Source organism: Sus scrofa, chromosome 1 (assembly GCF_054392235.1).
Source record: "Sus scrofa isolate SSC_HxYL_T2T_F1_AM1 chromosome 1, Sscrofa_HxYL_maternal_Yorkshire_Landrace_v2.0, whole genome shotgun sequence".
Classification (NCBI taxonomy): domain Eukaryota; kingdom Metazoa; phylum Chordata; class Mammalia; order Artiodactyla; family Suidae; genus Sus; species Sus scrofa.
In genome coordinates, this window is record NC_139383.1 from 41,506,955 (window position 1) to 41,530,116 (window position 23,162).

General features: G+C 33.5%; 1 protein-coding gene and 1 long non-coding RNA gene across 26 annotated transcripts in view; one reads left to right on the forward strand and one right to left on the reverse strand.

Moving 5' to 3' along the window:
• The window catches only part of LOC106506546 (uncharacterized), a 1,093,182-nt gene that overhangs the window by 237,695 nt on the left and 832,325 nt on the right, over nt 1–23,162 (reverse strand). The gene's annotated exons all lie outside the window — the stretch shown is intronic.
• The window catches only part of LOC106507559 (uncharacterized), a 295,098-nt gene that overhangs the window by 7,216 nt on the left and 264,720 nt on the right, over nt 1–23,162 (forward strand). For 12 of the 23 annotated variants that reach the window (XR_014839943.1, XR_002343114.2, XR_014839948.1 and 9 more), the window contains exons 2-3: nt 11,984–12,155; nt 16,522–16,589. The exons of 4 other annotated variants lie outside the window; for them this stretch is intronic. The gene's annotated coding sequence lies outside the window, so the exon portion shown is untranslated. Of the gene's footprint in view, nt 1–11,983; nt 12,156–16,521; nt 16,590–19,609; nt 19,707–23,162 lie in introns of all 23 variants that reach the window. 7 more of the 23 variants (XR_014839953.1, XR_014839950.1, XR_014839947.1 and 4 more) reach the window with 2 other exon arrangements.

The following is a 23,162-nucleotide window of genomic DNA, read 5'->3' on the forward strand; positions in this document are numbered from 1 at the left end:
CGCTGTCCCAGGCCAGGGATTGAACCTGCATCCCAGTGCTCTAGAGACACCACTCATCTCATTGCGCCACAGCAGGAACTCCCATGATCTTTTTTTTTGGTAAAATAACTGAAAGTAATTTTTCTAATCCAGGCGAGAGATTATGGTAGGTCATATCAAAGTGATAACAATAGACATGGTAGAAGAAGTTAAATTCTGGATGTATTGTAAATGTAGAGCTAGTGTAACTTTTCTGATGGAATTAATGTTGACTACAAGAGAGGATGTAAAAGGCAACAAATAGAGCATGGGCTTTATTTATTTACTTATTAATTTATTGTTTGTTTTGTTGTCTGTTGAGAATTTAGTCTCACGAATGTTATATTGGAAGTGTCTACTAGACATCTACATGATAGTTCAAAACCAACTGGAAATATGAGTTCGAAGTTCAGGGGACAGGACATGAATATTAGAGAGCCCATATATGCTTGGTTTTATAGCTATGTATGTGGATATAAGTGTAAATAGAGGAGAAAGCCAAAAACTTAAGTTTTGGAGCTCAACAATATTAAAAGGCCAATGTGAGGTTACAAACACAGAAGATAGAAAAAGAACCACTGATGAAGTGTGGTGTCTTTGAAACCAAGGGAAGAAAGTGTTTCCAAGAGGGAAGGATCAATTGTATTAAATGCTGCTTTTGGTTCATGTAAAATAAAGGCAAATGGTTGAATATGGGATTTAGCAATATGGAGATCATTAACAAAACGTTGTCAGAGGAGTGGTTGGAGTGAAAGTGTGATTGGAGTAGATTTAAGAAAAAATATGGGAAGAACATTTGGAGGCTAAGTACACTAAAAGTAATAATATTTATTTGGGTGGTAGCTGTGTTTTCTTCACTTTTTTTTTTTTCCTAGGTAGAGAGTCAATTAATACTGTCTAGAATTGAGAAATAGTGTTAAAACACACAGAGCACATTTATTATTTTTAATTAAAATTTTAGGTCTTTAGGAAAAATTCTTTTGATAAAGATTTATTCTTAATTTGTCAAAAATGTTATCTGAAGTTTGGCAGTTTTCTTAGTTTTACTTAAGATTTTTCACATATGAAATTTGAGTGAAATAAATGTCTATATATATCATACCATTTACAAATTGTAACATTTATTTTCTATTTGTTTTCTGCCTCTGTATATGCATAAAGATATGTATGGAATGAATTTCCCTTAATGTTCACTTTATCTTATGATTTACTAAGCTGTTCCAAATTTAATAAAAATATATATTATATTAATAAAATGAATACATTATTATTTAGCTATATAATATATATAGCTATATAATTACATATATAAATAATAATCTTAATTATATTAATAAAATTAATATTATTTAGCTATATAATTATATATACATTATATATATATATAAATGTGTATTATATTAATAAAATTAATAGATTATTCTTTAACTATATATATAATTAGATCCTGCTGCAAGGTCCTTTAGGTAAAGTTCGATTTGTGCCCAATTCAAAACACAGGCAGGGTTGTGCTGGTTCAGCACTATTATATTTTAACTTTTTATCTAATTCTTGCTGGCTAGTATTAGTTTCTGAAATTCTAAGAACTGTTTTCTGAAAAGTCAACTAATTTAAATGTCACATTAAGCTTTGAGTCCTTGTAAGTGGTACCTAAATCTCCTAAGTATATTTATAGTTGACAGAAGAGTTTGTTAATTATAAATAAATATCTGTGAAGGTCAAATTTCAGCAGAGATATTTTGAAAAAAGATATCCTGGGTGGTGTGAGGATGGGAGAACCTCTTGAATTATATAATTGTATAAAATCAACTTTGATTGATGGCTCCCTCAATCTGTTATGTATATGAAAGTGCTACTAAGTTCTTGACACACTTTCATCCTGAAGAAACTAAGGGTTTAGAGTGAATATAGATATCATTGTATTTATTATTTCCTATACTGAATATGAATATAGATTTAGTTATATAATTATTAAGTATATAAGCAATTCAATACTTAATATAAAAGGAGAACTATCATCAAGCTGAATATAATGAGGAAGTATGTACAAATTTTGAAAATTCAACACCAGTGAATTTTCAAGGAGAAAGAAAATAAAATTACTTTTGAAATTTATTTTTAAAATTTCTTAGAGAATTGGGTATTCAAAATATACCCATTATTACTCACAGTTCACTCAAATGGAACTAAATGTCCAGGGAAATTTCACTTGAACCTTCTACTGAACGTTTTGAAAACAAAAAAGCATGTACTATGCCATGGTATAAGCAGAGATTCCTTGGCTTAAAGAGAATAATTTATTTTAAAAAAAGAATTTATTTAAAATAAGATTCTAGTAAGGAACCATCATCTTTTTTTTTTTTTTTTTTTTTTGTTCCTTGAATTCATTCATCTTATGCACTGTTAAAATACTTTGGTAATTCAAAAAGTGGCACTCTTTGATAAGTTATTATGAGGACTGAGATGTTCTATGATTTGACAGAAATGAAATATAGATGAGCAGTACTCTAAATGGCAGGGAATATACTGAAAAGTTTAGATACATACTTTTTATAACAACTTTGAAAGCTCTCATACATTTCTCATCTGTTTTCTGCATTTCTCATCTACTTTTTAAAATTCAAAATTAAAATAATATCAAATGATATTATTAAATCCAATTTTTACACATACACGCACATATATATATACATATATATATATATATATATATATATATATATATATACTTTTCTTTCTTCTATTCATATAATCTGAGAAAATAATATCTGGATTTAAAATAATAGCTGGCCTTAAAACAATTTCTACAGAACTTTATTAAATTAATGATCAGAAAAACAGTGGATTGTTTTGCCATTGATATCAGGATTGAGCACAGTGTAGAAGGGATGGGACCATTTGCCAGTGGAGACCCAAAAGTCACCTTTTGAGAGAGCAATACCTGAAGAAATAAGCTCAAAAAAATACAAATGAATATGTTGATGGCATTTCATATACTTTAGACATTGATGCAGATAGTTTTTTTTCAGTCTACTATGGAGGATAATTTTTTTAGTTTCAATGTCATAAAGACATTGTGTGCTGGAGCTGAATTATAGCTCTAAGTTTTACTCAGGCTGAACTTTTGTGTATTTTTTATCTGCTCAGGCTGGCCGTTAAACCCCTTTCCCAACAGGTTAGGCAGGCTATAAACAAAGGAAGTAAGCTACTGACAAGCTTCAATAAATTTTTCAAATGAAGAGCACATTTCCATATGCTATATATCATCAAACAAACATGCTTTCCCTTTTCTCCCCAAATCTAGTGTGTCACATATTTCATGTACTTTAGATTAAAGACAACTCAAATCCCCCAAAGTAGCAATGAAAGAACTCTCAAAAATTTACTTGTTTCTGCATATCAGTGTTATATAGAAACTGGATACAGGAATTCCCGTTGTGGCTCAGTGGTAACAAACCCGACTAGTATCCATGAGGATGCAGGTTGGATCTCTGGCCTTTATTAGTGGGTTAAGGATCCGGCATTGCTATGAGTTGTGGTGTAGGTCCCAGATGTGGCTTGGATCTGGCATTGCTGTGGATGTGGCATAGACTGGCAGCTGTAGCTGTGATTCAACCCTTAGTCTGGGAACTTCAATATGCTGCAGGTGCGGCCCTAAAAAGGAGAAAGGAAGGAAGGAGGGAAGGAAGGGAGGAGGAAGGAAAGAAAGGAAATTGGATACACATGATGGAAATAGCAAAAGTAGCAATGCTATGTCAGATATATGTGCAAAATTCACAAGTTACTAGCAGACTATAGTTTGATCACCTGGATTCTATCTTTACTTTATTCCTGCATTTTTCCCAGGTTAAAACTCTAACATTCTTATTACTTGTTAAAATTCAAACTATTGTCCTTTCATAACATAATTTATTCACCAGATAGTACCTCATAACTTAACTTTGAATAGTCATGTCCCAAACATATGCATTCTGGTTAGTGATTACAACCTATTGATTACAATTTTAAAAATTCAATGGTCACATTATTAGGCTGGTAAAAAGAAAATCAGCACAAAATTTATAACCATAGGGAAAGTCTTGTTTAAAAAAAAGGAAATTGCTTTTATAGTATCATTTAGAGTTGAGGAATATAGTTTCTTGATTACATATTTCTTATAGATGAAGTTGAAGGGTTTTTTAAATCAAAAGTATGAATGCAAATTTACAATGATTTACAAGCAGTTTTTCTTATTGAATTCTCAAGGAGATTTTAGTTTTCTGGAGAAGGATTTTTCTGGTCTTTTCATGCTAAAACCTTTTTGTTTCTCATGGTAATAAACCTATTTTTCTTCACGTTAAGATTAAGAAAAATGGAAGATATTTTTATCCTTCTCTCATCTGTTATAAGGCCATTGTGGTTTGACATAACTTGGCTACATAAAATTTTGATGGTTTCAGTGACATTATTTAATCCATTTAAGTCTTGATAAGATTATTTGTTTCTAAGATAATAAGAGGAATTGTTGAGGTTGATTGAAAATATCTACCTTTTTTCTCCAAAAAATGATTAAGAAAGGGCATGTGAAAGGAATTCTTTGTTCACTGAAAATGTGAAGCTTTATATAATTATTCCATGAGCATGCTTATTTATGGTGGACTTCAGTAAATATGTAGCCATTAATGGACATCTCAAAAATTATCTAAATATTGCAAAGAAAAATGAAAACTCATCAGAAATATCTATGAATTTCCATAGGATAAGATTTCAAAAAAGAAAAAGAAGTTATCTGTTTGACAACCTAGCTCTACTAAACCTTGTTCTTTGTCAAACATCCTTATTTACTTTTTCTCTCCTAAGAGACTTATGAATTAGTTACATCTATTTACCATTTTTTCCTGATGTGGATATTTAAATTACATCACATTCCCAATGTACATTGTGATTAAAGGGGAATAAAAACTCTGATCCACCTTCTATATTTAATGTCCTATCATTATAAACAGATAATATTTACAAGGCATTATGAAAAGTTATATGGATGAAATGATGTTTGTACATGATCCAGAACCATGTTAGCTGGTAAGCTCTGTTGAGTCTGTGCCTCCTTATTATAAAATAGGGTTTAAATGTTAAATTAGATGATGTGAAATGCTTGAGAGTATTGAACACAGAGTAAATGCTCAATACATAGATTATTATCTATGTTGCAAGATAAAGTTGTAGAGATAGTTTAAGATTTCTAACACTAAGCTAGAGAGGACATCCAATGCCAAGCTCTAGAGTTTTAATTTTACTTTTCAGGAAATAGAAAACCATTGCGATTCTTCATCAAGGAATAAATATGTAAAAAGAAGTTATCATGAAGTTAAGTCACCCTACCTTGCTATTGGCCAATACTCTCTTGAAATGAAAACATGAACAAGTTTATGTTCAGGGACATTTAACGGGCTATTGGACAAGGACAAGGGTTAATGGAGAGGGAAAAGCAAGAATAGTCAATTTAATAAATAAATATGGAGTCTCCTCTAGGGGACATGTATTTTCTATATCATGTGGATAAAATTATGAAAAAGAAATCTTTCTTCTCAAAATGCCCATGGAGCAATAATTTTGTGTTTCCTAGGACAAATGACTTTTCTGTGCCTCAGTTTCTCCATCAGAAAATTTAGAATAATGATAGACTCTTTCATAAGGGTTGAAAAATATTACAGTGTAAAATCACTTTGGATGCTGCCAGATATATATGTTTGTAGCCTTTATTGTTATTATTATTATATAGAAAGTGAGAGTACAGGCAAGGTAAGGAAAGCCCAAAGAGAAAATTATAAATGATTGGTGCTGGGACTCAGGAGGAAGAGGAAACCTTTCACTGAAGAGTGAAACACCGAAGATTAAACAAACACTGTGGGGTCAGCATAGTTCAGTATGACTTTGGAATCAAGCTAAAATGAAATTTAAACCTTAACTCTACCAGTATTTAGTGAATTACTTAGTCTTTCTATATCAAATTTCCATATTTATGAGAATAATAACGGTGTATTTCAGCAGATTGTGGTGAGCATCTCATGGGTTAGTGAATGCACACAGTGCAAAGCTTATAGTGAGTGCTTCAAACTAAGGGAGATACTGTTATCAATAACAAGTTTTTGAAGGACTAGTAGTTCTTTTCTAAGCTCACAAATAGAGAAGCACATTCTGAGTAAATGAACGACATAGCAAAAGTACAATTATGAAGGGTATGGATGGTGTGTGGCATGGCTTACTGGCTATAAAGTGGGAGAATAGTGACAGGGGAGTCTGGTTGCATCAAATTTACTTTGGAGAAAGAACTCTGCTCATGATGGATGTTCTTGAGCACATGCTCAATGTCTTGCTCCATCCATGGAGCAATGGATAGGTAAGTATAGGATGTTTGATGGACAATGATGTGAAATGAGCACATATCCATTTGCTGGCACAAAGTGAGTGCATTGAGAATGGTGAGGGTGAGTATCATGTACAAGAAAGTTTTGTTGTTAGGAGAGTAAGTATCAGGTAAGGTATTTTTAAGGAGTTTTTTGTTGTTGTTGTTTTTGCTTGTTTATTTGGTATTTCAGGTGTGAAATGATGAACCCTGGAATTAAATTTGGGAGAAAGAGATTGAAATTAAAGAAGTAACATAGATAAGTTGAAGAGAGGCAGGGAGAGTAGATAACTGTATGATTTCTGGCTTTAGAAATCAGGTAGAGGTGGCCTCATCAGTGAACAAGGGAATGTGAAAATATTTTAAAGCTTATGGGAAGGTACAATGTTTGATTTCTAAATGTTGAGTTTGAAACTCCTCTAGGGCATCAGGCTTGGTAGCGGTATAAAACTAGACAAGTTTTTAAGATGAATCTGATTAATAGCTAAGTGATAGATTTGTTTTAGACACTGAATATATAGCAAAGATTTATAGCCAGCAATTGGTGATGTAATATTGAAGTTTGGGGGAGAATACAAAGCTGTAGTTACAGCTGGACCACAGGAGGTTTTACATACTTATAGGAGAGATTGCATGGAGAATAACAGACATCTAAGGATCAAGTCCAGGCCATGGCCTCTATAAGAAGGAGGAAATAGACTCACTAGGAAAAACAAATGGAATGGGAGTAAATAAGCAAACTGTAAGAAAGAATACAGACAGTACAGCCTCACCAAAGTGGAGAGAATAGTGAAGAGTAGTCAAAGTGAAAACTCTTACAAACTCTGTTTCTGTTTAATCTCTGGTTTATCTCTAAGGACTAAGAAACTGTTACTACTTGCCTAAATTGCTGAGAGTTTGGAGATGGAAATAACTCTGTCTACTATGTATCAGTATGACAAAATTTAGTTAGGAGCTTTACTTGTGTTACACTGTAATCCCAACCATGATCTTATGATGTGAGCACAGCTATTCCCATTTCACACATAGGAAAACTGTAATGCAGAAAATTTAAGGTAAAATGAGTATTAGTTTGAGAACTTTGTTCTAATTACAGAGCTCTGATCTTATTCACTGAACCATGCTATTTCAATAGCATAATGTAATGACAGTAGCACTGAACCAAGGATCAGCAGACAGTCATTAGTCATGTGACTTTGAAATCTTTTATAAGTAGAATGGAATTAGATGCTGCAAATGATAGTACTTCAAATAAGGAAAAGTTTTGTTCCAATAGAAGATATAAGGAAGAAGTAACGATCAGTGTGCCAAATGCTATAGAGAGCTCAAAGAGATAAGGTCTAAGAGAAGGTCATTGCATTTCAAGATCAGAAGTCACAGGGATCTCTTAAAAAGCAGTTTGTAGAATAATGGAGATAAACTTCTGAAGCAAGATATTAAAGAGTGTACAGGGTAAGGATGAGGTAGTGGGGGCAGTGAGTGTGTCATACATTTTAACAATTTAGTTGTAAAAACAAGGCAGTTTGTGAGTAGGTAACAAGCTTAAGGAAAATTTTTAAAGATAGGGGAATTGTAAGTATATTTGTAGATGAAAAGGAAGGAGACAAAAGCAAGTGTCTAAGGAGTAAAATATGCATGCAGGTGACAGAAAAGATTTTGGCATCTACCTCACATATGTGGAATGAGACTATACTCTTTAATACTAGATGAAGAAAATTAGAGTGAAAATAGGGAGAATTTTGGTAATGATGAGAAAGAATGATGAGAGTGTGTGTTAGCCATCTCTGTTGCTTAACTGAGACAAAATTACTTCAACTTGAAAATGTACTGATATCTCTTAGTATTATTCCAAGTGCATTCCCATTCCATATGGTATCCATGCATTTTGAGGGTCAACTATGTTGTCAATGCACTGCTGAAATTTTTTTCTCTGTTGGCATTAATATTATCAATTCTATATTGGTACTTAAATCTGTGGGAAAAATAGAGATAGACATCTAAATATAAACATTATGCATTTGCCAGGTGTCAGCCCAAATTGCTTTTGATTTTCATTAGCTTCTCCTTCTGTTCACCACTTTTACTTTTCTATCAACCCACAAAACCAGTTTCTAATTTCATATTTCTATAGAGACCATTTGCACTCATTGTAGCCTTGGTGGAGTGCTCAGTCCTTGGAATCTGTTCACAAAATCATATTGTAGGAGTGGACAAAGAGAAGGAACAATAGAAGCTTTCTGTAATTAGCTTCCTATCTTAGATCAAGGGATTAAAATACAAAAATGCAAATGCCAAAGCTCGAGTGGTAGTAAGGGTAAATGGGAGAAGGGACTTGTGTAGTGGAGGTGGGGAATTGAAAATAAGGCCAAAGGTGAAACTGCAACACATACTGATGCCACTGGTGGCTAGTCACTTTCTTAAAATTCATTTTCATACTGTTGGCTCAACCCACATTTCAAAACATACCAAAAAATCTAAGTCATAATTGCCTACAATATATCATCATTAGCTTCTTAGTGTCTATTCTTAGAAAACATTTGGGTCATTAGGATATCTCACTGGTCAAAGACCAATGATTATAACTGATTTTCTAGATCTTTAGAGTTTATGCTAAAGTTTCTAGCTCTAGGGCTTATACAGACAGCCTAAATGCTCCCCTCAGCATGACTAAACTTTAGACAGGCTTCTTGACTCTACACATTCACCTCCCTTTTCTCAAAGCAATTGTAACCAAGCAGGACACTGTGGAGCCTTCCCTAAACAAAGCCTTCCCCCATATCTTCTGCTTTAGCTCCTCTCCAAAGTACCTAGATAACAATATCTGATATGCAGTTTCTGATTTGTTTTCTGGATGCCAAAACCCCCACCAAATGGAAGACATTAAGTACTTGATGACCATGAGCTCATAGTTCCCAGACCTACTGGAGCCTAAAGATTGATAACAGTAACTCCTGTCACAGTACCCTTCTACCTCACTATCAACCAGTCAGAGAATTATGAACCACCTGTTCACAGATCTTAGGACTCCCCAAGCTCACCTTGCCTTTAGAAATGCTTTGCTGAAAACCATTGGGGTTTTTGAGCACTAGCTATTCTGAGACTTCTTGCTTGGTGCCCTGCAATAAATACTGCACTTTCGTTTACTGTAACTCAGTGTTGGTAGATGGGCTTTACTGAATACCAGTGAGCATACTCAAGTTTGTCTTAGCAAGATATTTACTTAAGAAAACTTGTTGATGCAAGTTCCCTTGTGGTGCATCAGGTTAAGGATCTGGCATTGCTGCAGCTGTAGCTCAAGTTGCACCTGCAGTGCAGGTTTGATCCTGGCCCGGGGAACTTCCACATGCTGTGAGTGTGGCCAAAAAAAAAAAAAAAAAAAGTGTTTCTTCACTTGATCTATGTATCTGTATTTTTATACCAGTAGCATACTGTTTTGATTACTATAGCTTTGTAGTATAGTCTGAAGTCAGGAAATGTGATTCTTCCAGGTCTTTCTCAAGATTGTTTTGGCTATTTGTGGTCTTTTGTGTTTCCATGTAAATTTTAACATTATTTTTTTCTAGTTCTGTGAAAAATGCCACTAGTATTTTGATAGAGATTGCATTGAATCTGTAGATTGCCTTGGGTAGTATGGTTATTATAACAATATCGACTCTTCCAATCCAAGAACACAGTACATATTTCCATCTGTTTGTATCGTCTTCAATTTCTTTTATCAGTGTCACAGTTTTTAGAGTTCAAAAAAAATTTAAGCAAATCGATAAATGGGCATAAATGAACAGAAATTTTTCTAAAGAGTATGTATATACAATAGAATGTTACTCAGCCATAAAAGAAGCATGAAAATTTTGTCATTTGCCACAACATGGAGGTACTTTGATGGCATTATGCTAAATGTAATAAGTCAGACAGAGAAATGATATCACATATGTGTGGAATCTGAAAAATGTCTATGACATACTAGTGAATATAACAATAAAGCAGACTCACAGATATAGAGAACAAATTAGTGGTTACCAGTGGAGAGAAAGTGGAGGAGGGGAAATATAGGGATAGGAGAGTGGGAGGCACAAATTATTGGGTGTAAGATAGGCTCAAGGATGTATTGTACAATAGGAGGAATATAGCCAATGTTTTATAATAACTGTAAATGGAAAGTAACCTTTAAAAATTGTGTGAACTGTTTTAAATAAAAACAAAATTATTTTATCTAACAAAAGATAATCTCAAATTATTAAAAATTATATTGCAAATTATTTCTCTACCTTTTTGAAATGTTTGTAAGCCTCCTGCCAGTTTTATTAATCTTCTAGTATCTATGGGAAGTTAAGAACCTAACTTCAGCAGGTGCCTTCTTCTAAGTTCTTAAACTGTCTTGTGTCATGAAGGTACAAGTTTTATTTTTCCTTTGGATAAAGCAATTAGCAAATACACGTGTTTTGTGTTCTCATTCTCACCCCCATGCTTAAAAATCCTCCCACCGTTTGCTTTAGCAGAGTTGAGTTCAGATTTGAATTCTGGTCTCTCCACACTACTGCAATAATCTTGAAGAAACTCTTCCTTACCTGTTTGATTATTTGGGGCAATTTTTGCTTTTACAGACCTTAAATATCCTCATCTAATGTCTAATATCCTCTGATATTCTTGTGGCTACGCAAGCCCCTTTGAGGTTGAACACTGTAAACCATTCTTATTCTAGACCATGGGATTAGTGACTCTAGAGAGAATTTAGCAAGTGAGAATTGATGGAAATAAACCCTGAGTCCTACATCACTGAGCCTTTAGGAAAACAATTGAAATTTAGTAAACAAAATCACTTCCTAAGACCCAGTATCATCAAATTTATTACAATTATACTTTCTTCAAACCAGACTTTTTGTTGTCTAATCCATTATAGCATGCTTTTTATACAAGCACACTCACAGAGAAAACATATTTTCACCTCTTTTTCTTTTATATTGCCTTTACTTTTATTTAACTGATATGTTAGCTTATTAAACCTAGTGTTAGGCATCACATTGATTGACAACTTATTTACTGGATCTTCTACTTATCATCTAGATGTTGAAGTAACAACTCTATTTTTCTCTTAATCTGTCACAAAGTCAGTAGTTAATATTGTTAGATGGTCTTAAAAATTATTTTCTTGTAAATTTCTTATTTCCTTTGATATCATAATGAATTTTGATTCATATGAATTTGATTCCATTGAATTTAATGGCTTTTTAAACTTAAGTCTGTGACTAGCATACTGGATCTAGTCTGCACACTGTAGTTAAATATCTTTGATTCTTACTGGCGTTGCTAACAGACTTTCAGAGGTTGTCCTTTTCTTTTAGTTTTTAGAGTGTAATGCATTACACTCTTAAGTTTGAGCTGCTGGCACATTTATGTTTTTTACTGCAGCATTTCCATTTTGAAGAGATTCATCTTAGTCTTTGTGTATACCCTCTTTTTGCTGTTATTTTTGTAGGTAACAAAGATTAGGTGCTTTTGAACTTGCATAAAAAAGAGACTTACAATAAACATTTCTAAACAGATTAACTGATACACTTTTCTCCAAATGTGTTTTTCTTTCAGAATCTTTGCTCTGTGAGTGGCTCACCCATGAAGATTTTTTCCCATGTAATTTAAAGGAAAAAAAGCTCAGTGGTTGGAGGTAGAGAATTTAGACATCAAATAGCCCTGGGTTTAATTCCTGGCTTTCAATATCTACTGGCTATGTGACCTTGGGAAACTTTAAACTTCTTTGGTATGTTTCTCTGTTTTGGTGTGGTTCTTTGTAAAGAGGGGCATTGATGAGTTCATTTGTGTTAAGTGTATAGCAATAGGGCTAAGCTTTCAATAAATATTATTTCCTCTGCTTACTGGGAAAAGATAACTAGCACTTCTAAGAAAATTAATTAGTTTCATCTCCAAATTTCCTTTCCATCTCTTCTATGGAATTAATGATGAAACTTCTCTTAAGCAGGAAAGAAGAGTTGGTTGGTCACCCAAATTTAAGATTATGTTGGGTGACAGATTTTCCTGCTTTATGTCTGCCCAATGAGTATATGACGTGTAACATACCTCTGGGTCGATAACTATTTCACCATTAAAAATCAGTTGTCACAATGAGTTCATTAGACAAGTCCCTGGGGATTGCCTGAAGCTGCTAAACCTTTGGCGGCTCAGAAGTAGCTCCCTCCTGAGGAGGCTTTTGGCTGAGGAAGAGGAAACGCTGTCACTCTTCTGAATGGAAATGACACGCAGTGAATTACTTAAACTGAAACTGCTAGGCCAGCATAATCTAGTGCAGTGATGTGTCATCATCACTCCTGGAAAATTAACCACAGGTCCACACTCCTGTGACCAAGAGCAGACTATCACTCTCCAGAGAATATTTTGGAAAACATAATTGCCTTTCCAACTATTGTAAATGTTTTTTTTTTTTTTTTTTTTTTTTTTTTTTTCCCACAAGGAGAACTAGAATAAAAGCTTTGTAAGCTTATGGAAGAGAAAGAGACAATAAACATTTAAAATAGAATATTAGTAACCATTTCCTTTGCCTTTATTTTTATTATTTTCTTATATGCTTTTGTTCCCCAAAGTATATATTTTCTTTCTTCTTACATTATTGGATAGTGAAATAAATTTAGAAAATTAGAATGAACACCTATGAACCAAACTATAAGGGACTTTGAATTATGAATTTGGAAAAGTTTTGTGATGTAAAATTTTACATTGTGGTTAGATCTTAGAGTACCTTCAAAACTGTCTTGTCTAGGTCAGGGTAAGGAATTCTTGATTTTATGTGACAGCTAAACAAGAATTTACTATTGAATACAATTTTAAGTGTCCTTGCCCACCTCATTCATCCAAATAATCAAATCAATGTTAAAAATTTGGGATTATTATGATGATAAAAATAATCTTGTATAAGTCTTTTTTGTGGGCATATGTTTTCATTTATCTTTAGCAAATAATTGGGAATGGACAATTCTGATTTTTCTATTTTCTCTAGTGCCAATTTTGGAGAAGTGTGTTTTTTTTCCAGGAATTTGTCCTTTTCATATGCTACATCTTTTTGGATTAATCCTTCAATCATTATATAGTGTCCTTCTTTGTATCTTCTAAGCATCTTTACTTTGAAATCTATTTTGTCTGATATGAATATTGCTACTTCAGCTTTCTTTAGATTTCCATTTGCCTGGAATACCTTTTCCCATCCCCTTAATTTCAGTCTGTATGTGCAGAAAATCCAATCCCTGTTATTGCATCTTTGTTGATAACTATATGTTTGATTTCTATAGATATAATCCTAGCAATGTAGAGAGGACTCTTCTTAAAAAATAATGTCATATTCTCTTAGTGAATAAATTTCCCTGAAATTAAGATTGAGAATCTCACAAAGATTTTTCACAAGTTCCAGAATATGGTACACAGCTATTAGATTAAAAGTTAATTTTGTATTTTTTCTCTTTATAGATTTATAGAATTTAACTTAATAATTATTTTTCACGTTTTTCTATTTAGATGTTTTAAAGATCTGACTTACTCAAAGACTTTGAAATTTAAATATGCTTTCTACTTTTTTCAGAGTAATTCCCAAGAACTATACATGCATTGCTCCACTACACTCAATAGCAAAATGTCTTCTATAATTAATATAAATTAAGTTAAAGAAATATCCATTAACTTTTACAAGAGAAAACTTTACAGAGATGTGCCTGAAAATGGGCATAAGTAACATTTGTGCCTAAAATGTCATAGGTCCCTATGAGTTCATTTATCTTCTTATACAATATTACTGGTTAATAAGAAAATAAGTATGGGAAAAGAAACACTGACTGAAGAGCAAACTAAAACCCTAGTTTAGAAGGAAGACAAATCTCTCCTGCTGTTGTAGAAGTACCTCTTAATGTGATTTTGCTTAATTCTGACTCTTAAGCTTAAGCAGAAATTCCAGTGAAACTAAGTGATTACATTTTAATTATGACCTACTTTCAAACAGAGTAGATTGGCAGAACTCCATGCACTTAATAAATAGCTGTAGCTCCTGAAATACATTTGGTCTAACCATGGTTATTGCATACATATTCAATGAATATTTCAAATTAAAGCAGCTGGCTCTATAGATAGGTTAAGTGAAGATCAATTTACATTCTTTCACTACTCTTCTGCAGTTCTCAAATGTGAAAGAAAAATAGTATAATTTCTCATTATAAGTAGAGCAAATTTGGATAGTGAAAGCCAAATCATTTTAAAGATATTGTCTGTTTTCCTATTCTTAGACTGATTTTCAGACATGTGGCCTACAAAGGCATCTTATATTATAATTGCTTGATTATATTAAATCGAGGGCCTAGGGGAGTAAAACTTACACATGTCTGCTTATTAGCACCTCTGTCAGGAAACACTTCATATTGGAGGAGGTATATACAAAATAATATGATCATTTTTGTTATTTTTGAGTGTCAGTGACCCATGTTATTTCTCTTCTCATGATGGATCATTAAGATTTGATTTTATTACAGTCAAGGTATCTAACCATTTTGATGCATAAAGAGAAGTGAGATGAAGTCTTGAGAAAAATTTATTTTATGAGCAATCAGTATAAACTGTTTTTTTTTTGTTTGTTTGTTTTTGTCTTTTGGCCTTTTCTAGGGCCACTCCCTCGGCATATAGAGGCTCCCAGGCTAGGGGTCTAATCAGACCTCTAGCCACGGGCCTATGCCAGAGCCACAGCAATGCGGGATCCGAGCTGAGTCTGCACCCTACACCACAGCTTAACAGCAACGCTGGATCCTTAACCCACTGAGCAAGGCCAGGGATTGAACCCACCACCTCATGGTTCCTGGTTGGATTTGTTAATCACTGAGCCACGATGGGATCTCCAGTATAAACTGTTGACAGGGTTCAATCAAGTAAACTTTTAAACTTGGGAATATGGCTAACCAATAATTGCACAAAGATATTTTAATACAATAATGAATATGAGGGAAATATTTGGGGTGAAAAAAATTAAAAGAACTTGTCAGAATAAAATTTACCTTGATCTCAAGAAACGTATGCCTAATAATTTTCTGTGTAAGCAGACTTTTCTTCTTAAGAAATTATCAGTGAAACAAAAATTACTTTTCAGTGTTTAATTCAATTTTCAAACTGATCGTCAACCTTAAGGATAATATGAACTGAGTAATCTCTTCATATTTCATAGTTATACAGTATTTTTATCTTATCTTAAAATGGCATTTCCAAAATATTTTCTGTGGTTCTAAGAGATACCAGTAGGTGTTTATGATTATACAAAAAAAAGTGAGAGAGGGTTTCACTTTTCACTAGGAAAATGCTAGATTAAAAACATTTTTTTATACTAGAAATTAAGGCATTCCCATCATGGCTCAGTGTTTAATGAATCTGACTAGGAACCATGAAGTTGCGGGTTCAGTCCCTGGCATCACTTAGTGGGTTAAGGATCTGGCGTTGCCGTGAGCTGTGGTGTAGGTCACAGATGTGGCTCAGATCCCTCGTTGCTGTGGCTCTGGCTTAGGCCGGCGGCTACAATTCCGATTAGACCCCTAGCCTGGGAACCTCCATATGCCACAGGCGGACCCCTAGAAAACACACACACACACACACACAAATAGAAATTAAGTATGCTTATAATCATGGCAGTTATCCAAGTGGGGAAATCTAGTGTGTATCTTCCTCAAACTGAGTTTGTTACAGAACCCATTTTGGGGAAGAATGCCTAGTAGATTAGGTTCCTTGGAATACTAGTTTTAAAAAAAAATTTTTCAAAACCTTTTTGGAAAAAATAATCTTTTCAGCTTAATATAAAAATACTTAACCTTAAATGACAAATTGAAATGACATGTGCATATTACCTAATAACCCCTCTTGCTGACCCAGGCGGACTGCGGTAAAATTTTTATAAATATCTTATTTTCATCAGTTCCTTTTATATTTGAGAAAACTATTTGACCCTAAATAAGTTAGAGCCTTATCTCATGAATGTTTCTTATAAACTTTACTGGCAGAGTATTAAATTAACATGCTTAATCAAAAACAATGTTCAACATTAATATAGTTGCTGATACTAAGCTGGCAGTCTCCTTTTTCTTTTTTCTGCCAAGTGCCACCATGTTTTTGGTCCTGTGGGAGTCATCGCCTTGCTGAGACTGGCTGAGAAGGGGAGAGGAAGGTGAGAGGCTTCTGATTTTTGATGCAGCAAGAAATTGGTTTTTCTAATGTTTTTGATAAAATCTGATCTCTTCCCCACTTTGCAGAAATTTAAAAGTTACTCCGTAATAGTCAACAGTCAGAGTTCCATGGAGTTATCTTTCCTTCTCCTAGAAAAGCAGGATTAGATACAAAATCTTTTCACTTTTAGGAAAGATAAATTCCTCTTCTCTCTATCACCAGCTTTTAATTTTTCTCCTCTTTATAGTTTTTTTAATTGACCTGAAATCACTTCTGACCCTCTCACATGTTCTTTCCTAGTCAACCATCTAATCCCTATTGCCTGTGGTTACTGCCCTTGTTTATGAAAATTTCTCTAGACAGAGTATACATACTCATATAAGAGAACTAGGGAGTGTATAGGTGAGAGTTACAATCTCATGTGTAGGCTCACTGAGTAAATCCAATAGTTAAGTATTTATCATGTTTCAAAACTGAAACTCAGAAAGTGGCCTGGCCAGAACCAACCGTGGGGGTCCAGATGTTTCTCTCTAGATAGCAAAAGCTGCACAATTTACAACTGCTTTATGCATTTTATGATTCTTAAGCTGTCATCTACTTTCCTTCTGAATCTTAATATTCATCTTAAGATAATATATTAAAATTTATAACAGTGCTACTACTTGCATAGAATGAATATTGGCCAAAAGACTTGCTGTATCATTGTACATCTTTAGAATCTATTACTTTCAGGAAAAAAAAAGAAAAGAAAACTCTTCAAAGTTTGTCAGTTTCTAAGTCAGATAATTATGAGAATACCAAACTGTCCTTGTATTTCAACTTTCAGTAAATTGAATTCAAGGCTGATAATAATTTTGTGCATAGAAGGCTGCCTCTTGGAAATAAACATCTTTTTGAAGGCATCCCTAGTCTTTCATTTGATAAAGACAGCCTTTTCACTTTGCCTCTAGTCCTTGCCTATCAATCTAATCTTAAAGTATTGCCACAGTTTGGTACCCTGAGTAGTACTTTAGCTATAGATCCAAGAAAATAAAATTATAATAATAAAACCCCCAGTACTCAAGAGCACATTTAATTCAATTCATTCTACTTAAATCTTTAGAAGATTGAAGGGTGGGGGAGGTGAATAGGATCAAAAGAGTCTGGTAAAACGAATGGTCTTTTATTTCTTGCCTTGATTTGCAAAGTAATATTTTGGCAACCAGCCATTAATAAATAAAAGGACAGAAATAAGTTTGGAGAGTGTGGAACAGCACAGAGAGAAATAAGAAGGCATTCCTATCACTGACTTGGTATAGAGAGCATGATTTTGAACTTTAATTAAACAAAAAATCTTTAACACTTTGTTTATTGTCAGCACACATAGATTATAGTTGAAATTATAATTTTTGTCTTTCCCTTTGTGGCAAAAATCATTTCATTTTCATGAGGAGGGCCTGAAAAATTGGCAAAAGAGGTGAGAGTTTGTCAGGTTCACAAGGCCCAATCTTTCCATGAGGTCTATATTTTTTGTTCCAGATTTCCAGAACAATCCTAAGCAAACAGAACCTGAGACCTATCACTTAATGATTTATTATTCAGAAAAACTGTCAGTGGTAATAAATAGTATTTTAATAAGAAACATACTCACTTTAAAACATATTCTCATGAAATGCTATTTAGACTGTTAGTTGCCATGTAATATAGTAGCAGTGAATTTTGCGTGCAGTCTGTGTGGTTTCTCCCTAATACTGGGGCTCTTTTAATGGGAAAAGCTGTATTACAGGTCAAGGTCTTTTGTTTTTATCAGTTACATTCTGTGTATGTTCATTTTCTTTCTGTAAATATTACCTAAGCTAGATGTTCATAATATTTACATGGGAATCTTTTTAGATAGAAACATAGTTGTTCCTTTTTTTTTTCATCTTGCATGAAGGAAAGTCCTCCTTTCCACCCTTTCAGAGAGGCTCATATAAATTTCAAGACGGATTCTCTTAGCTTTGGGAATGTCTCTTTGTTTATATTACATGTTTATTGTTATTGATAGTTATTATGTTATTGATATTTACGTTATAAATATGCCAATACATTAATCAACTTATTGATATTTTATTACTAATAACTATCAATACATTTTACTATAATTAATAATACAATAATAATCAAAAACAATATTAATGATAGTGAATACCAGTAAGTTAATATTTACAGTATGACAAGCAATATATTGGTAATTAATATTTAATTTAACTTCAAAATGACCCTTCTGAAATAAATATTATTTCCCTTTTTTGGATTTGTAAGCTGAGAATTAGAATGGTTAATTAACTTGCTAAAAGTCACTTCGCTTGTAAATTGCTGTAAGGAATTTAAATAGTTTTGTTTGGTTCTTAGTCACTGTGCTATATTGTTTTTTCTTTCCTTTTAATTTTTATGTATTTTTATTTCTTATCCTTTATTGGTACTATTTAAAACCATTTTTATTAATTCTTTTTATACTAACTTTACTTATTTTGTGCTTGTAATATGCAAAACATTCTGATGGACATTTAAGTGAAACAGAAATGCATAAGACATGAGTACTGTCCTCAAGTAAAACACTTCTGTGGGAAGGATGAAATAAAACTGGACTAAAGTCAAAATGCAATCAGTTCTCTTGGCCAACTATAAGGGCTTTAGCAGATCAGAAGAAAAAAACTTAGGTCATCATAAAAATGATAGGTTTCTACATTTGTTCATATATTTTCCCCACTTCTTCCACTGAAATGAGGATTAAAGAAATAATTTATAGGAATAAAATATTTCCATTTACTACCTGCTGACAATGTACAAAGTAAGGATGTGAGTAATACGGTATAAATAAACATAAAGATGAAAAATCTTGAGTGAAATAAAGAAACATTTATATAACACATTAAGTATAATTAATTTTAGATATCCTATGCTTTATATTTTGGTATATATCTATAGGAAACATAATTTCCTATCAAAAAAGGCAGAATAAAACATTTTCCTTTGCCTATCAATCTTGTGACAATACAGCATTGCCAAGGACAGAATGGAATAGTGGCAAGATTATCATGAGGAAAAATATTGACGAGAAAGCTATTCTCTGTGTGAGGCCAAATAAAACTCAAAGGTAAAGTATGCTAAATATAAAGGAAATTACCATTTGTTTGCTCATTTTCCACCCATAGGATGGTTGACCAGCACCATGGCATTCTCTTGATTTTTTTTTTTTTTTTTTTTTTTTTTTTTTTTTTGCCATGAAGTCTACTTCCTTGCAGAACACTTGTTTTTGCTACTTGAGTCTCCTATATTCACTTCAAAAATAACCACCATCATCCTCAAGTCCAAGGTCAGAGATCAAATGAGTTGAAATGGAAAAAAAATTACATTTAAATAATTATCTACTTCGACTCAGTCTTATTAAAAGACTTTTTTTTTTTTTTTGAAAGAGGAAAAGTATTTTTTGGAATGCTCAGATATGGAGTCATACTTCACAGCTGATGGTAATTTCCATAATTTCACAAACAGAAACCATAGTGTCTTAAATATTCTTGAACTTCCTCTCCCTGCATTGCACCTTTGAGGATGTAACCCTCCTTGAATATTAAATTGCACTGTAGCAGTGATGACATTTATCTGACAGAAGCTCTGGTAAATACACATGGACTGCATTTAATAATTGTTAATTTTTTAGAGAAACAATTAGGCAATATGAGTGTGTGTAAAGATAATAAAGATACTTATTTTTTTAAAGTCTGTGCCAGTATTTAAGAACAATATCTCTGTTTAAAACCACATATTTTATTTTGATTACTGCTCTGTAAAAGAATATCTGCAAATGATCTTTTCATGTAATATTAGGCCATAACTATGTAAAACCACTGGATGAACAAAACTTGGGTATAAATCCTAAATTTATAATTTACTGGCTTTGCAATCAGGAGAAATTAATTAACCTGTCTGTATCACAGTATCTTCATTTGTAAAATGGAGAAAACAATAGTACCTACCTGTAGAGTAGTTGGTAAGTGTAAGTTAGTTTAACATGTAAAGCTAGTGCCTATGTCATAACAGTTATTACACAAACTCTACCTATTATTGATATTCATATTGCCAAGAACATTATCAACTGATTATCCAGACAAGCTAGACATTCTAATCTTTTAACTTTCTCATAGGTTCCAGTCTCAAAGAGAATGACAATTTTCCTTTGCTGTTTTATCTATTAAATATTTAATATATAGAGAGAATATTTTGCTGATAAAAGAAGGATTTGATCTAAAGCTTGGCAAGCCATACAAATGCTTTGAAAAGCTGGATTATGATGTCATGATAGATGATATATGTGGTATTTTTTCAGAGGGAAAACTTTTACTCCAAATTTGAAAGGATGAAACATGTTGAAAATTACGGTATATTATTATAAAAGCATAGTACACTGGTATGTTTTATTGGATTACCTACAGGTAGATCTTCACTTTTCAAATATATAATGCAAAATAAAAAGACTATGCCAGGAAGTCTAGGCAATTAAAATGAATTTGAAAGTATGCAACAAATAGAAATAACCTCATTTTTATGAGCCAGCTATATGTCAGAACTTTGTTAAAACAGAGGAGGAAAATGAGTTATGTGAGTTATCAGGTCACTACTTTTGTTCACTAGATTCCTTACTCCCCCTCCACACTCATTTCTGATAAGTGTTTATTTCATAGACAAGAATAGAGGTAATACTTGGACTTGAGACTTGCCTCCTTATGATTATTAGGCTTATCTTGATTGTCAAGATTAGAAGGATGCCAGGGAATATTGGCAGTTTAGGAGGCTTTCATTTCATTTTGCTTTAACTCACACCAGGAAATCTTTTCTAAAAGTCAGAAAGACAGGTGATATTAGAGGAAATGTATTTTTGGTCATCTTCTAAACGTCCTGATTATCATGGTCTCTTGGAGAAATTTTGAAAATGCAGATTCCTTATTCCTTCCTGGAGTGAATTTTTAAAACTATCAAAAATTATTTTGTCGGTGTTCCCCTTGTAGCTCAGCGAGTTAAAGACCTGATACTGTCTCTCTGAGGATGTAGGTTTGATCCCTGGCTTAGTGGGTTGAAGATGTGGTGCTGCCACAAGCTGCGGCATAAATTGCAGAGGCAGCTCAGATCTGATTTTGCCATGGCTGTGGCACAAGCATGCAGCTTCAGATTCGTTTGACCCCTAACCTAGGAACTTCCATATGCTGCAGGTGTGGCCATTAAACAAACATTAAAAATTATTTTGTGAGTGCCAAGCAATATGCTGGAGCCTGAAAATGTAGCAATGAATGAGACAATATTTGTGCTCCCATGGAGCTTAAGTTCCAGTAGGGTTTGGGGGCAGGATAATAGATACACAAAATAAATAAACTCAGAGAAGATAATACAGAATAATGGGAGTGATTACTACAATTTTATTATAAATTTGATTGTTAGAGAAGACCTCTCCAAATAGATGATGAACTAATAACAGAAACAAACCTTAGAGGTGTTCCCATTTTGGCACGGTGGGTTAAAAATTCAGCAGCAGCAGCAGCAGCAGCTTAGGTTCCTGTGGAGGTGTGGGTTTGATCCCCTACCTGATGTGGTGGGTTAAAGGATCTGGTGTTGCCACAGCTGTGGCATGCGTTTCAGGTGGGGTTCAGGTTCATTCCCTGGCTGGACAACTTCCATATGCTGTGGGTGTGGTCATAAAATAAATAAATAAACCTTACAGATGTTGGAGGAAGAAATTTTCAGGTGAAAAGACCTGAGAGCACAAATACACTGAAGTGATAAATGCGAAGTTTAGGAGAAACCAAAAGAAGGTCAGCATGAGAAGTAGGATGATATGAGACATGGTCAAGGAGGGAGAAAAAGAGGCTGTAGAAAGCACAGCCGGGAGAGTTTTGGATATAGGGTACTTATAGTCTATTTCATGGCTTTTCTCTTGGCCTAGGGAAAAACTGTTACTGCTCTCACCTGAGCCTCCAGGGTACTACCTTTTCTTCCTCCCTAGGAGTATAGTGGGAGGATTTTTTTTTTTTTTGGTATATGTGTTTTCTTTGTCTTATTTTAAATTCATTTTAATATTATACAATATTTTATTATTATGAAATTTATTGTCTCCCATGTTTTCTGTTGTAATCATTACTACTATGAACATCCTTATAAATGTCTCTTAGTGAACACTGGCAAGGAGGTGTATCAGAGAGTATACTTGGGAGCAGAATTGCTGAATTGTAGACAATGCCTTATCAACACCACTTCTTTTTTTTTTCTTTTTCAGCCATACCCACAGCATATGGAAGTTCCAGGGCCAGGGATTGAATCCAAGCCACAGCTGCAACATATACCTTAGCTGCAGCAATGCTGGATCCTTAGCCCCCTGTGCCATAGTGGGGACTCCTTTATAAACTTTTCTTGATCGTACCTAATTGCTTTCAGTTGAATGTGAAGATTGTAGGAATAAATTATCTCAAATCTTTCAGAGGACACTGCACAGAGGCTGTCAACAATAAGACTGGAATAACCTGGGCTGCCTCCCCAGTAGTTATCATCTCTGGCTCTATACCTG